Below are 15,625 nucleotides of genomic sequence, written 5' to 3' on the forward strand. Positions count from 1 at the left end.
CAGGCCTACAGCCATTTATTGAAAGAAAGTGAAATTTTGCACTATACCACCCCCTACAAATGTACATTTACAAAAATGACGTCAGTTCAGACGTAGGAACACCGATTTGGCTCAAATTTCACTCAGTTGTACATCTCACAGCATGGATTAATTTTTTCGCATCACTCTGTGTAAAATTTTCCTGATTTTAGCAGATGAAAAAGCAGTTTTAGAAATCAGTTTAATGTGTGAGTTAAATTATAAATCCTGATCAAAAATCATGCTTAGATTCCAGGGCCTAGATTCCTCCATTTCCTCCAGGGTAAGGATAGGATGTTAAGGATTAAAAAAGGGGCAATTTGTAGGTGCCAGACACCTGGGACGGTGGGCTGGACCCATGCCCAGCTGCCCGGTTCTGAGGGGGGTAAAGGGACGTTTGTAGTTTGTCTGTTAATTTTGGGGAGGATGGGGGGAATGGGGACAAGGGGAGAGCCACTTCAATTACAGCATATGGAGCTGAGGGACACTGCAACAATTACAACTGGAGAATAATATGCTACTATGGCCACAGTAAATAATAAAGCAGGGAGGCACAGAGGGGCAGGAGGAAATTTAACTTTTTGTTCATGGAATGTAAATGGCATTAATAAACCAGTTAAACGGGGTAAAGTATTATCTCATCTGAGGGAGTTACAGGCAGACGTGATCTTTTTACAAGAGACACATCTAAAAAATGAAGCACATGGCAAAATTAGAGCAAAATGGATAAATCAAGTATATCACTCCAGATTTTCAACAAAGGCAAGAGGGGTAGCCATAATAATCCAGAAGAATGTCCCATTTCTATATAAGACTACTATTGCTGACAAAGAGAGGAGATATATTTTGGTTATGGGAGAGATACATTCCACACCTATTACACTGCTAAACATATATGGACCAAATGGGGACAACCCAGAATTTTTTAGAAAAATTTTCAGTCTGATTCCAGACGTATCTACTACACATCTAATTATTGGAGGTGATTTCAATTTGGTCCTGGATACTTACTTAGACAGATCTTCAACTCAGAGAGTTGTGCCATCCAATGCTTCAAAACTGCTTAAATCTTATATTGATAATACAAATTTAGTGGATGTGTGGAGAATCTTGAATTCAACAGGTAGAGAATATTCATTCCACTCTCGAGTTCATAATGTTTATACCAGAATTGACTTTTTCTTGTTGGGTGGTAAAGTATTATCTGGAGTAGACAAGGTTAAATTAACATTATCATTTCTGACCACTGCCCACTCTCTGTTACTCTGAGGCTGTTGGGAGTGAAAAAGAAGTTCAAGTCCTGGAGACTTGACCCCTAACTGCTGACAAGGAAACAGTTTTGTGAATATTTGGAGGCACAGATAGAGTTGTTTTTGAGACGAATGATAAAGATGATATTTCTCCAATTTTATTATGGGAGACATTCAAGGCCTACTTGAGAGGGTGTGTTATTTCATTTCAGTCCTCAGAGAAAAAACACAATAGCATCAAAAAAGTGCAGTTAGAAGAACAGATACAAAAATTAGATGCAGAAAATGCCACTCATCCATCTACAGAGTTTTATTACAAAATTTCAACCCTCAAATACCAGCTTAACACAATACTTTCCCAAAAAATTTCTAAAGCCTTTACATATACTAAATAGACCTATTTTGAATCTGGAGACAAACCACACAAACTGCTGGCAAGGCAACTGCGGAAAAGAGAAAGTGATAGGACCAGCCCCACAGTGAAATCAGATTCAGGTTCTTCTGTCACATCACATGATGATATCAACAATACATTTTGCCAGTTCTATGAAAAATTATACACATCTCAAGCCCAAGCACCCAAAACCATGGAACACTTTCTGAAAGCATTTAACTTACCCACATTACCAAAGAGTGATCAAAAATCCTTAGAAACAGAAATCACCAAAGGGCAAATAAGAAAAACAATTAATTCCACAAAAAATGGTAAGAGTCCAGGACCTAACGGGATATGCAATGAGTTTTATAAAAAATTCAGTAATATAATAACTCCCTATCCTACAGAAAATGTACAAGAAGGCCTTTGAGGTGGATACCTTACCTCCAACATTAAATGAAGCGACCATAATACTTATCCCAAAAAAAGGGAAGGATCCAAAACAGGTAGGGTCATACAGGCCAATATCATTGCTAAATACAGATCAGAAATTCTTGGCTAAAAACTTAGCCTTCAGACTCACCCTCTTATGGCCAAATTGATTCAGCCTGACCAGACAGGGTTTATCCCAAATAGACAATCATACCATAATGTCAGATGGCTCCTTAATATTATGTATTCTTCAAGACAGCCAAAGGAAGATTTACTCATTCTGAGTCTAGATGCAGAGAAGGCGTTTGACTGTGTGGAATGGTCTTATGGTCTTATGAGGTACTGGCAAAATTTGAACTAGGAGCAAAATTAATTGCATGGATTAAATTACTTAATTCAAACCCCAATGCTAAAATCCTCACCAACCAGATGCTGTCAAAGGCATTCAACCTGTACAGGGGCACGAGGCAGGGGTGTGCTCTCAGCCCATTGTTGTTTGCAATTGCATTAGAACCACTGGCAGAAACGGTGCATGCAAACAGAGATATTCATGGTTACGATACTGAATACACATCAAACAAAATATCGCTGTATGCAGATGATATTTTGTTGTACATAACAATACCACAGATTTCCGTGCCTGTGCTGTTAGAGACAATCGAATCATTCAGTTCTTTCTCAGGATATAAGATCAATGAGGGGAAAAGTGAACTAATGCCAGTGCGTTGTAAGAACCCAGACACACACACAGGTTCCGTTTAAACTAGCACCAGAAAAATTTACATATTTAGGCCTGGAGATCACAAAAAAATATTGTTCCCTTTTTGAGGCTAATTTCACGAGTCTATTGATGAAATTCAGAGACACATTAGAGTTTTGAAAGACACTCCCACTCTCTTTGATTGGCAGAGTAAATGCAGTTAAAATGGTTTGTCTTCCTCAACTGCTATACATCTTTCAGAATCTACCCGTATATCCCACTAAGTCTTTTTTTTTTTTTTTAATTCTATTTTTCTTCCATTGATTTGGAATTACAAAGCCCATAGGATTAGTAAGGGACATTTATGTAAACATAAAGAGATTAGTGGGCTGGCCCTCCCAGATTTCACACGCTATTATTGGGCGACAAACATATGCTGCATGTCCTACTGGTTTGATGAGAAGACGGTGCTTGCTAGCTGGTTGGATATGGAACGAGAGGACTGCAGGCCCTATTCGATTGGTGCTATTCTGATGTCTCCCATTTGTCTCAAGAGATCAAACTACAGTTATAATCCGATCATTCATAGTGCCATTCAGATCTGGAAACAAATAAGAAGACAGTTAAAGTTAAATTCACTATCCTTTGCATTACCCCTGTCAGCAAATCCCTCTTTTACCCCTTCTGTATTGGATGGAGGCTTTGACAGGTGGAGGGAAAGTGGAATATACACGGTTGGGGATTTATATATTCAAGTTACATTTGCATCATTTCAGCAACTTCAGGAAAAATACAGCCCGCCAGGAACAGATTTTTTCAGATTCCTCCAGATTAGACATTTTGTAAAGACTCACCTCAAAAATTTCGAGAGCATAATACCAGATAAGTTAGACCAATGTCTTAGAGACTGTAGAGGAGAAAAAAGTGGAATTTCGTATGTATACAAAGTATTACAAGAGTATGGACAGGTGAACATGGATCGTATAAAAAAGGATTGGGAAAAAGAACTGGGAATGGGAATAGCTGAGGATGTCTGGGATAAGGGCTCACAGTATGTAAATACCTGCTCCCTTAATGCTAGACACCGTCTGATCCAGTTTAAAATTCTACATAGACTACACTACTCAAAAGTGAAGCTGCACAGAATTTATCCAGAAATATCACCTATTTGTGAAAAATGTAATCAAATGGATGCAGACTTGTTACATAGCTATGTACTATGCCCAAGATAAGAGGAACACTGGGAAGCAATATTTTAATTCTTTTCAAATATCTTTAAGGTTCAGCTAAGACCAGATCCCCTACTGGTTGTACTGGGTGCTTCAGAAAGCTCTAGAAATATGCAGAAGGTACAGCGTCCTATCCTGTCCTAGGGCCTTCTCTGTGCAAAGAAGCTTATTCTCCTGTTGTGGAAGTCAAAAGAGACACCAACTTTAAAAGTCTGGACAACAACAATGATGGACACCCTTCACTTAGAAAGGATTAGATACACACTTAATGACCAACTGGGAGAATTTGAAAAAATTTGGAAACCAGTGATGTCATACATGGAAAGGCCAAATAGTTGAGATCCACTATATAAGCAGTGGCCCACAGTGTAGCACTACACCAACCTATTTCTATTTTAATGGCTCGGGGGGTTGGGGGGTGGATGATATGGTTTTTTTTTTGTTTTTTTTTTTTCTGTTGTTTTCTGTTTTGTTTTTTCCTTTTTTCTTCTTTTTTTCTTCTTTTCTCACCCTGTCAATGCCGTTTATTTTTGAATGTGTGTTTGTTGTGTTGTGTTGATATTAAAAATGAAGCATGATGTGCCAACCAGGGGATTTCATATCTGTAACTGTGATGAAGCTTCGAAATAAAAATATTTGAAAAAGAAAGAGATTATGGCAAAAATAGTAGCCAATCAGTTATGTGACTTCCTTCAGGTCAACTGTCTATTTGAGAATTTCCAGTCCAGATTTTAGGGAACAATAAAGAAACAGCTTTGGTCAAAGTTGCAAATCAGCTTCTAACTGCTTCAGGCAAGGAACTTGTTTCTATACTGGTCATATCAGATCTAGCATTCAACACTGTCAATCATCCCATCCACCTGCAACAACTGGAACAATCAATTGGTATTAAAGGAACTGCATTAATGTGGTTTAAATCCTATCTAACAGATTGTTTTCAGTTTAATATTAAAAATGAATGCCCTCAGTGCACTACAGTTAGCCATGGAGTTCCTCAAGGCTCAGTTCTTGGACCAATACTGTTTATCTTATGCATGCTTCCTTTAGGTAACTTAATTAGGAAACACTCCATTAACTTTCATTGTTACGCTGATGATACCTAATTATATTGATCCATTAGACCTGATGAAGCAAATCACCTAACTAAACTACAGGAATGCACTAAATATGTGATATTAAATGATAATAAAGTTGGATGACCAATAACTTTCTGATGTTAAAGTCAGACAAAACGGAACTCATTGTGCTTGGCCCAAAAAATCTGAGGGGTGCAGTATATAGCGAAGTGTTCACAATGAATGGCGTTACCCTGGGGGAAATGGAGGAATCTAGGCCCTGGAATCTAAGCATGATTTTTCATCAGGATTTATCATTTAACTCACACATTAAATTGATTTCTAGAACTGCTTTTTCATCTGCGTAGTATTGCTAAAATCAGGAAAATTTTACACAGAGTGATGCGAAAAAATTAATCCATGCTGTTATAACATCCAAAGTGGATTACTGTAATTCACTTTTCTCAGGCTGTCCCAAAAAGTCTTTAAAGACCCTTAAATTAATCTAGAATGCTGCTGCCCGTGTAATATCTAGAACTGGTATCAGACCATATTTGTCTGTCTCCCTGTAAAATGTAGGCTTGACTTTAAAATACTCCTTCTCACTTACAAAGCCCTTCATGGCCAGGCACCTACATATCTGAAAGAGCTCTTAGTTCCATACAATCCATCTAGAATACCACACTGTCATTTTTTTTTCTTTTAACTTGTCTTGTCCAGCATCATAACAGCAGAATGGTAGTCTGGCTAGTAGTCCCTTTTTGTGCTGAACAAATTTGCTTTGCCAAGGGTGCCTCATATACTTTATGAAGTATATGAGGCGCCACTTGATAGTCTAATGTCTTTATTATGAGTTTCATTGAACCATATTTTGATGCCAGACCTGACATGAAGGAACAAGGGGGAGGAGAAGTCAGGGTGAGAAGAGAAGGGAAAGGAAGAGTGAAGAAAAGACTGAAGTAGGGAAAAAAAGGAAGAAGAAGGTGGTGAAGACCTTCACAAGAAAATATCAACAGTACTAATAATAACAACCATCCATCCATCCATTATCTTCCGCTTTATCCGGGGCCAGGTCGCGGGGGTAACAGTCTAAGCAGGGATGCCCAGACTTCCCTCTCCCCAGACACCTCCTCCAGCTCTTCCGGGGGGACCCCGAGGCATTCCCAGGCCAGCCGAGAGACGTAGTCTCTCCAGCGTGTCCTGGGTCTTCCCCGAGGTCTCCTCCCGGTGGGACATGCCCGGAACACCTCCCCAGGGAGGTGTCCAGGAGGCATCCGAAACAGATCCCCGAGCCACCTCAGCTGGCCTCTCTCGACGCGGAGAGACATCGGCTCTACTCCGAGCTCCTCCCTGGTGACTGAGCTCCTCACCCTATCCCTAAGGGTGCGCCCAGCCACCCGACGGAGGAAACTCATTTCGACCGCTTGTATCCGGGATCTTGTCCTTTCGGTCATGACCCAAAGCTCATGACCATAGGTGAGGGTAGGAACGTAGATTGACTGGTAAATCGAGAGCTTCGCCTCCCGACTCACCTCCTTCTTGACCACAACCGACTGGTACAGTGACTGCATCACTGCAGACGCTGCACCAATCCGTCTGTCAATCTCATGCTCCATCCTTCCCTCACTTGTGAACAAGACCCCAAGATACTTGAACTCCTCCACTTGGGGCAAGGACTCCCCACCGAGGGCAAACCAAACCACCTTTTTCCGGTCAAGAACCATGGCCTCGGATTTGGAGGTGCTGATCCTCATCCCGCTCACTTCACACTTGGCTGCAAACCACTCCAGGGCACGCTGAAGGTCCAGGCTCGATGAGGGCCAAAGGACAACGTCATCTGCAAAAAGCAGAGATGAAATCCTGTGGTCCCTAAACTGGACCCCCTCCGGCCCCTGGCTGCGCCTTTTTGTCCACAAAAATTATGAACAGAACCGGTGACAAAGGGCAGCCCTGCCGGAGTCCAACATGCACCTGGAACAGGTCTGACTTACTGCCGGCAATGCGAACCAGGCTCCTGCTTCGGTCATACAAGGACCGGACTGCCCTTAATAGAGGGCCCCAGACCCCATACTCCCGAAGCACCCCCCACAGGATATCACGAGGGACACGGTCAAATGCCTTCTACAGATCCACAAAACACATGTGGACTGGTTGGGTGAACTCCCATGAACCCTCGAGCACCCGATGGAGGGTATAGAGCTGGTCCAGAGTTCCGCAACCGCATTGTTCCTCCTGGATCCGAGGTTCAACTATCGGTCGGATCCTCCTCTCCAGTACCCTGGAACAGACTTTCCCCGGGAGGCTGAGGAGTGTGATCCCCCTATAGTTGGAGCACATCCTTCGGTCCCCCTTCTTAAAAAGGGGGACCACCACCCCGGTCTGCCAATCCAGAGGTACTGTCCCCAACTGCCACGCGATGTTACAGAGACGTGTCAACCAAGACAGTCCCTGCACATCCAGAGACTTAAAGTACTCAGGGCGAATCTCATCCACCCCCGGTGCCCTGCCACCGAGGAGCTTGCGAACCACCTCAATGACTTCAGCTTGGGTGATGGACGAGTCCACCTCTGAGACCTCAGTCTCTGCTTCCTCTATGGAAGACGTGACAGTGGGATTGAGGATATCCTCGAAGTATTCCTTCCACCGTCCGACGACATCCCCAGTTGAGGTCAGCAGCTCCCCACTTCCACTGTGAACAGTGTTGGTGGCGCACTGCTTTCCCCTCCTGAGGCGCTGGATGGTTTGCCAGAATTTCCTTGAGGCCGACCGATAGTCCTCCTCCATGACATCCCCAAACTCCATCCAGACCAGAGTTTTTACTTCTACAACTGCTCGGGCTGCCGCATGCCTGGCCTGCCGGTACCCATCAGCTGCCTCGGGAGTCCCATGGGCCAACAAGGCCCAATAAGACTCCTTCCTCAGCTTGATGACATCCCTTACTTACAGGGTCCACCACCAGGTTCAGGGATTGCCACCACGACAGGCACCGGAGACCTTGCGACCACAGCTCCGAGCAGCCGCTTCAACAATGGAGGTGGAGAACATGGTCCACTCGGATTCAATGTCCCCAGCCTCCCCCGGGATCTGGGAGAAGCTCTCCCGGAGGTGGGAGTTGAAGACCGCACTGACATCGGGCTCTGCCAGACATTCCCAACAGACCCTCACAGCACGTTTGGGCCTGCCGAGTCGGTCCGTTTTCCTCCTTCGCCAGCGGATCCAACTCACCACCAGGTTTGGTGATCAGTTGACAGCTCTGCCCCTCTCTTCACCCGAGTGTCCAAAACATGCGGTCAGAGGTCTGATGATACGACAACGAAGTCGATCATCAACCTCCGGCCTAGGGTGTCCTGGTGCCACGTGCACTTATGGACATCCCTGTGTTCGAACATGGTGTTTGTTATGGACAAACTGTGACTAGCACAGAAGTCCAATTACAAAACATCACTCGGGTTCAGAGGGGGGGTTCCTCCCCATCACCCCCCTCCAGGTCTCACTGTCGTTGCCCACATGGGCATTGAAGTCGCCCAGGAGAACAATGGAGTCCCCAGTCAGAGCACCATCTAGCACCCCTCCTAGGGACTCCAAGAAGGCCAGGTACTCAGCACTGCTGTTCGGCCCATAGGCCGAGACAACAGTGAGGCACCTGTCCCCGACCCGAAGGCATAGGGACGCGACCATCTTGTTCACTGGGGTAAACTCCAACACATGGTGGCTGAGCTGAGGGCTATGAGCAAGCCCACACCAGCCCACCGCCTCTCACCGTGGGCAATGCTAGAGAAGTGGAGAGTCCAGCCCCTTTCAAGGGGTTGGGTTCCAGAGCCCAAGCTGTGTGTGGAGGTGAGCCCGACTATATCTAGACGGTATCTCTCAGCCTCCCTCACAAGCTCCGGCTCCTTCCCTCCCAGCGAAATGACATTCCATGTCCCAAGAGCTAGACTCTGCATCCGGGGATCGGGTTGTCGGGCTCCCTGCCGTCGACTGCCACCCAATCCACAATGCACCCAGCCCCTACGATTCCCTCGGTGGGTGGTGAGTCCACCGGAGGGTGGGCCCACGTCGCTCCTTCGGGCTGGGCCCGGCCGGACCCCGTGGGCATAGGCCCGACCACCAGGTGCTCGCATTCGAGCCCCAACCCCAGGCCTGGCTCCAGGTTGGGGCACCAGCTGCGCCATACTGGGCGACGTCACGTTCTTTTGTTGGTACTTCTTCATAGGGGCTTCTGAACTGCTCTTAGTCTGGTCCGTCACCCAGGACCTGTTTGCCTTGGGAGACCCTACCAGGGGCATAAAGCCCCCGACAACATAGCTCCTGGGATCATTCGGGCACTCAAACTCCCCCACCACGATAAGGTGGCAGTTCAAGGGGGAGAACAATAACAACCATGATGATAAATATAATGGTAATAATAACTAGAGCTCAGGCCCCAAGGGACCAGGGATGCCAGCTGCCGAACCCCTGCTGGGGGCTGGCCACCAAGGGGCAAGGACGGTGCCAGCCCCCAAGCCCCATGAGCCCAGGAGCCACCCGTTTCCCCAGGCAGGGGTCCCACCCAGCACACCAGGAGACCAGGCCTCTCCAGACAGCCACCCGCCGTGGGCCAATGCACACCCCAATGCCACGGCCAAGCGCTCCAAGGCCCCAGAGGCCCACCCCCCATCCCTGCCCCCAGTCACTACCAGCTACCACCCTCAAACCCCATAGCCCCTACACTCCCCCACACACCTAGACACGTCCACATAAGCACATGCACACACACTTCCTGACATCCAGACACACACAACCTACCCCCCCACATGTTCACTTACTCACACACACCTATATGCATTACAAGCCCCTCCACCTATGCCCACATCCCCAAAATGGCAACACCAGCCGCCAGGAACCCCACCACAGCCCACCACCCCATCAGCAACCACCACACCCCCAATGACGACACACACACATGCACACACACACCTTTCCTAGTCCCACCATGTTCTGCGGCAGGCAAGAGGACAGCCAGCCAACCTCTTCTCTTGTTTGACCTCCTGTCTGACCTCCCCTCTGCTCCTCCTCCTGTCTGAGCTCCTCCTCCTGTCTGAGCTCCTCTCTTTTCCTTCTATCTAACCTCCCCTCTGCTCCTCCTCCTGTCTGAGCTCCTCTCTGTTCCTCCCGTCTGACCTCCCCTCTGCTCCTCCTCCTGTCTGAGCTCCTCTCTTTTCCTCCTGTCTGACCTCCCCTCTGCTTCTCCTCCTGTCTGAGCTCCTCTCTTTTCCTCCTGTCTGACCTCCCCTCTGCTCCTCCTCCTGTCTGACCTCCTCTCTATTCCTCCTGTGTGACCTCCCCTCTGCTCCTCCTCCTGTCTGACCTCCCCTCTGTTCTTCCTGTCTGACCTTCCCTCTGCTCCTCCTCCTGTCTGACCTCCCCTCTGTTCTTCCTGTCTGAACATCCCTCTGATCCTCCTCCTGTCTGAGCTCCACTCTGCTTGTCCTCTTCTCTGACCTCCCCTCTCCTCCTCTATTCATGCCTCAGCAAATACATGTTACTCACTCCTCTTCCCTGCCTCACAGGCTTTCCCTGGATCATCTCTGGACCTGCTGCTGTGGTCTTGCTTCTCTCCTGCTTTCATCATCATCCATGTAGTTGTGATAGTGTTTATTATATTGTAACATAAAATGAATGAGGAATGATGAATGAGGTTTCTATTATTGCTACTAACAGCTGTAGTAGTAGTAGTATATTCGCTGTTATTACTGGTATTTGGAGTAGTAGCATTAAAAGTTATGGACATTTGTTCTAGTTATTGGTGATTATACAAGTAACAGCTGTTTTAACAATTGTAGTGCAGTTTGCTGTGCATTCAAGTGTCTCCCTCCTTCTCCCCCCTCCCCCAGTCTTGCTCTCTCTCTCTTCCTTTAACACTCTCTCTTTAACCCTTCAACTGGTCATGTCAATTGTCCATCCTCCAGAGCTGGGGTCTACTCCAGGTTTCTGCCTCTTAAAGGTAGTTTTTCCTTCCACTGTCACCAAGTGACAGTGGTGTCTGTGAATTGGCTTAAGAGTCTGGTTTAGACCAGCTGTAAATGTAAAGTGTCATGAGATAACTTTTGTTATGATGTGACACTCTGTAAATAAAATTTGATTGATTGATTTGACTACATAACTTATCAGCACATGGGATCGCAATTAACTGTATTTCCAGCTTCAAACCAAAGACTATCTATCTTGTTGCCACTGTTTTCAGAAATTTCAAAAATGTCTTTGTGTTTTTTTATGGAATACCAGTTTTGTATGTGCAGACAAAAATGTCCTTTGTGTCACATATTTCAGACCACTGCCTCTAATGCTCTAATATTTGGAAAGTTGAGAAGAATTGCTGAAAGTAAGTTTGTACTCGCTTTTGGAGCTACTGTCAGTACAAGTGGAGGTGAGGTTGGTAAATAAATGGCTGCTCAATTCCAACCCTGCTATAAACAGCAGTACTGAAAATGACATATATATTCATACAAGACAACATCCTCATCAGTTCCCATCTTAATGTTTTGGAATTAATTCATTGTCCCTGACAAAGATGCTGTTGTTGAAAAAGTCAAACTGGATTCCTCTTTCCTCTGTCCTCTTTCCTGATACCCAAGGAGACACAGAAAGATAGCTGACAGTAAAACGTCTCTCAGACAAGGTTGCTTCAAACTCTGCTTATATAATCCCTTGGCCTCCTCCTCAACAGGCCTGTGGTGTATTCAGGACAAAAGAAAAGGAATTTGTTGTTTCAGGAATTCTAAGGTTAGAGTTGTTATCTCCCGCAGATAAAGAGACCTGAAATTGTGGAGTTATAGACTTATGTCAGTGTGTGTCTCCTCGCACAATAAATGTTTATAAAGGGTGGTAAAGTCCGAAATGTAAACTGTAGGTCATTTCATGCTGTCTGCATCTTAGTTTTGCTAAGGATGAATGAGGGACATTGTCCCCCCCAAGCTGCTCCACTGATCTCCCATCTTGTACCAACAAAGAGAGTTGCTGTGTAGGGGCAACGATGAAAAGACCTGCACAAAGAGAGGTTATGTCAGCTCCAAATTAGATCAGGTGGACTCTTTTGTTCTGCCAGGAGAAGCACCTCAGGTGAATTGAAAGGGGGGGGGGGGGGGTATAAAGGAAGTGTGCTGTGCTCTGTGCTGACTCGCCCATTGTGCTCACACTATTTGCATTTTGCAGTCAGCTCTAGCCTGGCGACTGGCTCGTCCGTCCAGTTTGGTACCCGTGTACTGATTTGCACTGAATCAAGAAGCGATGAATGCCGCCTTTGTGGTAGATCAGCCAGTTCCAGGGAAGAATGAGCAAGTTAGTTTCTTGTATGGCAGTGTCCTTTGTAGTTTCATGCTCACAAATCCATTAAAGGGATGTTTAGTCTGAAAATAAAGTGTTTCACTGTGCTACACTGCGAGAAGAGACTACATTGAAATACACTATTTTCTGAATAAAACTGTCTTATGTAGCAAATATTAAGTTGAATGAAACAAGTTTCAGTCAGTTATTAGTTACATTTTAAGCAAATAAATCTAACATGAAGCTCTGCGATGACACATCTCGGGTATATCCAGATTATATAATGAGGAATGAATAAATAAATGAATGAAATATAGCCATAGCAGCTATTGGTGATTCAGGGAAACGTTAACCATGAAACCATGAAAAATAATACCAAGATCATGTCACCTCTGGATTTGGAGTCAAATCTGAAATGATACATTTGCCCTAGCCTTTAAGCCTGAAATAGTCTGATATTTTTAAGTGTGTTTCTTGGAGAAATGCTTTTCCCACATTAAGATTTTCTAGGTGAGTAAAGACTTGCTTACACTTCACAGGGTTGTTTAAGGATTTCACATTCCAACTCACAAAAATGACCTGGCAGCTTGCTGTATTATTTGGTGAATGTACCTTAGCCAGTGCTATAATTTCTAGATTTAGGATTACTCTGATACTGGCTTCTAAGTGATGTCTTTAGAAGATTCTTACGTCTTGGGGTGTAAGGGTGTAAGATGTAACATAGGATATAATGACAAAAGAAAAGACGAATAAAAACATTAAAAGTTCCCTACCCAGGTCACCTGTAGAACGCTGGTGACTCTAAACCCACTTACAGCAATATCCACACATGGCTGTGGTTATCATGAGAGCTCCTAGTTACCGTCACTACTCTGCATAAAGACCATAAAGACAATTATGAGAGGGCATAACAAGAAGTATAACACTGTTTAACACCTTTCCAAGTAGAATTGAATTGGTCTCTTCAGAGAACCAGTTGGAGTATTTCTTATCTACTAAACAGTAAATCAAAAACGGTCCTTCGGTCGGACCTGGTTCGGATGGAGCCCAGTTGATCTTCTTCTTCTCCCCTGGAGCCTGAGCGGGGAGTGCAGCCGGGAGCTCCACGGCATTTGGCTGCTGCTGCCCGGGGACGGGGGATGTGCTGCATGTGGCCACTGTCTGGCCCTCCGTCTTGCCTCCAGCTTCCATCTTCTTCTTCTTTTGTTTTTTTTTTCCAGCTTCCATCTACTGCCAGAGATGGAGTCTCTGTTCCTTGGGGGAGGTGAAGAAGAGGTGAGTCAAAGAGTTGTGAACATCAGCCTCCTTTGTTTTTGTCATTCATTCTGTTTAGGCTGAGACTGGGAACAGAAATGAACCTCCACCAAGGAACAACAACAAAAGAATGGATTTATGGTCCACGAAGAGCCATCAACAGGAAGCACTGGCTGCTGCTCCGAATACCACCATCTGATCCATGTGGAGGTAAGGGGGGCCGCGCCACCCGTGGGCTCCAGGGGAGAAGCAAGAGCCCTTAGCGCTTACTTCTCCCACCTCTCCTCTGTTTTGACTGGTTGCTTGATTGGACCAATCACAACAGTTTCTGCCCTCAGAACATCTTTTGGTAAGCAAAAGTCCCATCTGCTTTGAAGTCAGCATAATCGCGATTATGTAATACTCCTAATCTACATGTTGCTCCTTCCTCTCCAAGATAAAATCAATTAAATATAATACAATAAAACAAATTAATTTAAATATATGAGAGTAATTGCATTCTGTAAAAACATTTATACAGTGTCATGGATAAAAGAATTCAAGTAGTTATAAGATCAATATGTAGTGTAATCAATCCATGATAAAAGCAATAGGAATAAAAGTAAGATCAAATAAAAACACTAATAGTAAGAACATGGGTAGTTTAAACGACTTATCCTTTGAGCAAGGTTGAACAAGATAAGAGAGAATAGGGCTGAGGGTCCCAAGTAGACAAGTGATTTTTTTTTTTTTTTTTTTTTTTAACAGTGTAGGAGGAAATACCACTTGTAAAGTAACTGTTTTATCAACAAAGACACTGACAAGGAAGTTTTTCCTCACCAGTGTCACCAGTCAAAAGTGTTTGCTCCTGGAGGATTCTCTTGGGTTCTGTAAATTGGCTAGGGAGTCTGGTTTTTGACCAGCTCTGTATGTAACATGTCATGAGGTAATTTTTGTTATGATTTGGCATTATAAAAATAAAATTTGATTGATAGATTGATTGACACTGTTTTATGGATAACTGCCTAAATTCCTTTTATTCTAAATTAAAGTGACATCTGCATGTACTGTTACTGTTATCAGATGGATTTAAGGCCTGTCTGTGTCCTTGGTTTCATTCCTTTTCCATGTGTATTCCAAAGTGTCATATTGTTCAAGGCTGCAGTGTGGGAGGTCTCTGTGGAATTCTCAAACAAGTAGAAAGAACTTCCCTTGTATACTCACTCAGACTCACACTCACACACATTTTCTTTTTTTTTCCCAAGTCAAACTTATACCAGTGCCAAGACAAATAGTCTCCTGGCAGCTTGCATTGAAAAAACCTCCAGTGGCTCAGAATGTGAGGATGTGGGACTGTTTAAATTGGTAAATTTCACTCTGACAAAAAAAGACCTTAATGCAAAGTTACTCACAATCATCACTGAGATTCCTGAGAGTATGTCCAAACGTGGGAGATTATGAGCTACTTTAAAGAATATGGGAGGAAAAAGATGCAGCTTTCGTATAGGCTGTCTTCTCTCTGTAGCACTTTGAAATTCTGCTGAATGAAAAGTGCTTTATAAATGCAATTTATTATTATTATTATTATTATTATTAATATTATTATTATTATTATTATTATTATTATTATTAGACAAGACCCTGGGGGAAGCCTTGAAATCCAAATATGAATCTAAAGAGGGTAAAAGTTACTATAGACTTTAGAGCTGCATGATATTAGAAAAAACTGGCTTTGTGATTTTTTTTAACCCTGCCATGTATATTGCGATATGAAAAAAATCCATTCCGTTCTGTTCCACCCGCGGAAGTGAAAGTGAAACTTAAGGCCCATTTATCTTTTCCCTTCCTCCTGAAGCTTCACAGACTTTTATTTGAGGGGGTGGGACGTGGCGCTACGCCACAGCAAAACCTTACCAGCGGAAATGCTGCGTTGTTACCAGCGACTCACTCCATCCGCAGGGGAGTGGTCTGCTTCAGCAAACTGATTAAGAATGAATGTGACTGGTGGATTGCTGCGTGTAGGGTGTGTC

This window comes from Sphaeramia orbicularis, chromosome 4 (assembly GCF_902148855.1).
Source record: "Sphaeramia orbicularis chromosome 4, fSphaOr1.1, whole genome shotgun sequence".
Lineage (NCBI taxonomy): Eukaryota > Metazoa > Chordata > Actinopteri > Kurtiformes > Apogonidae > Sphaeramia > Sphaeramia orbicularis.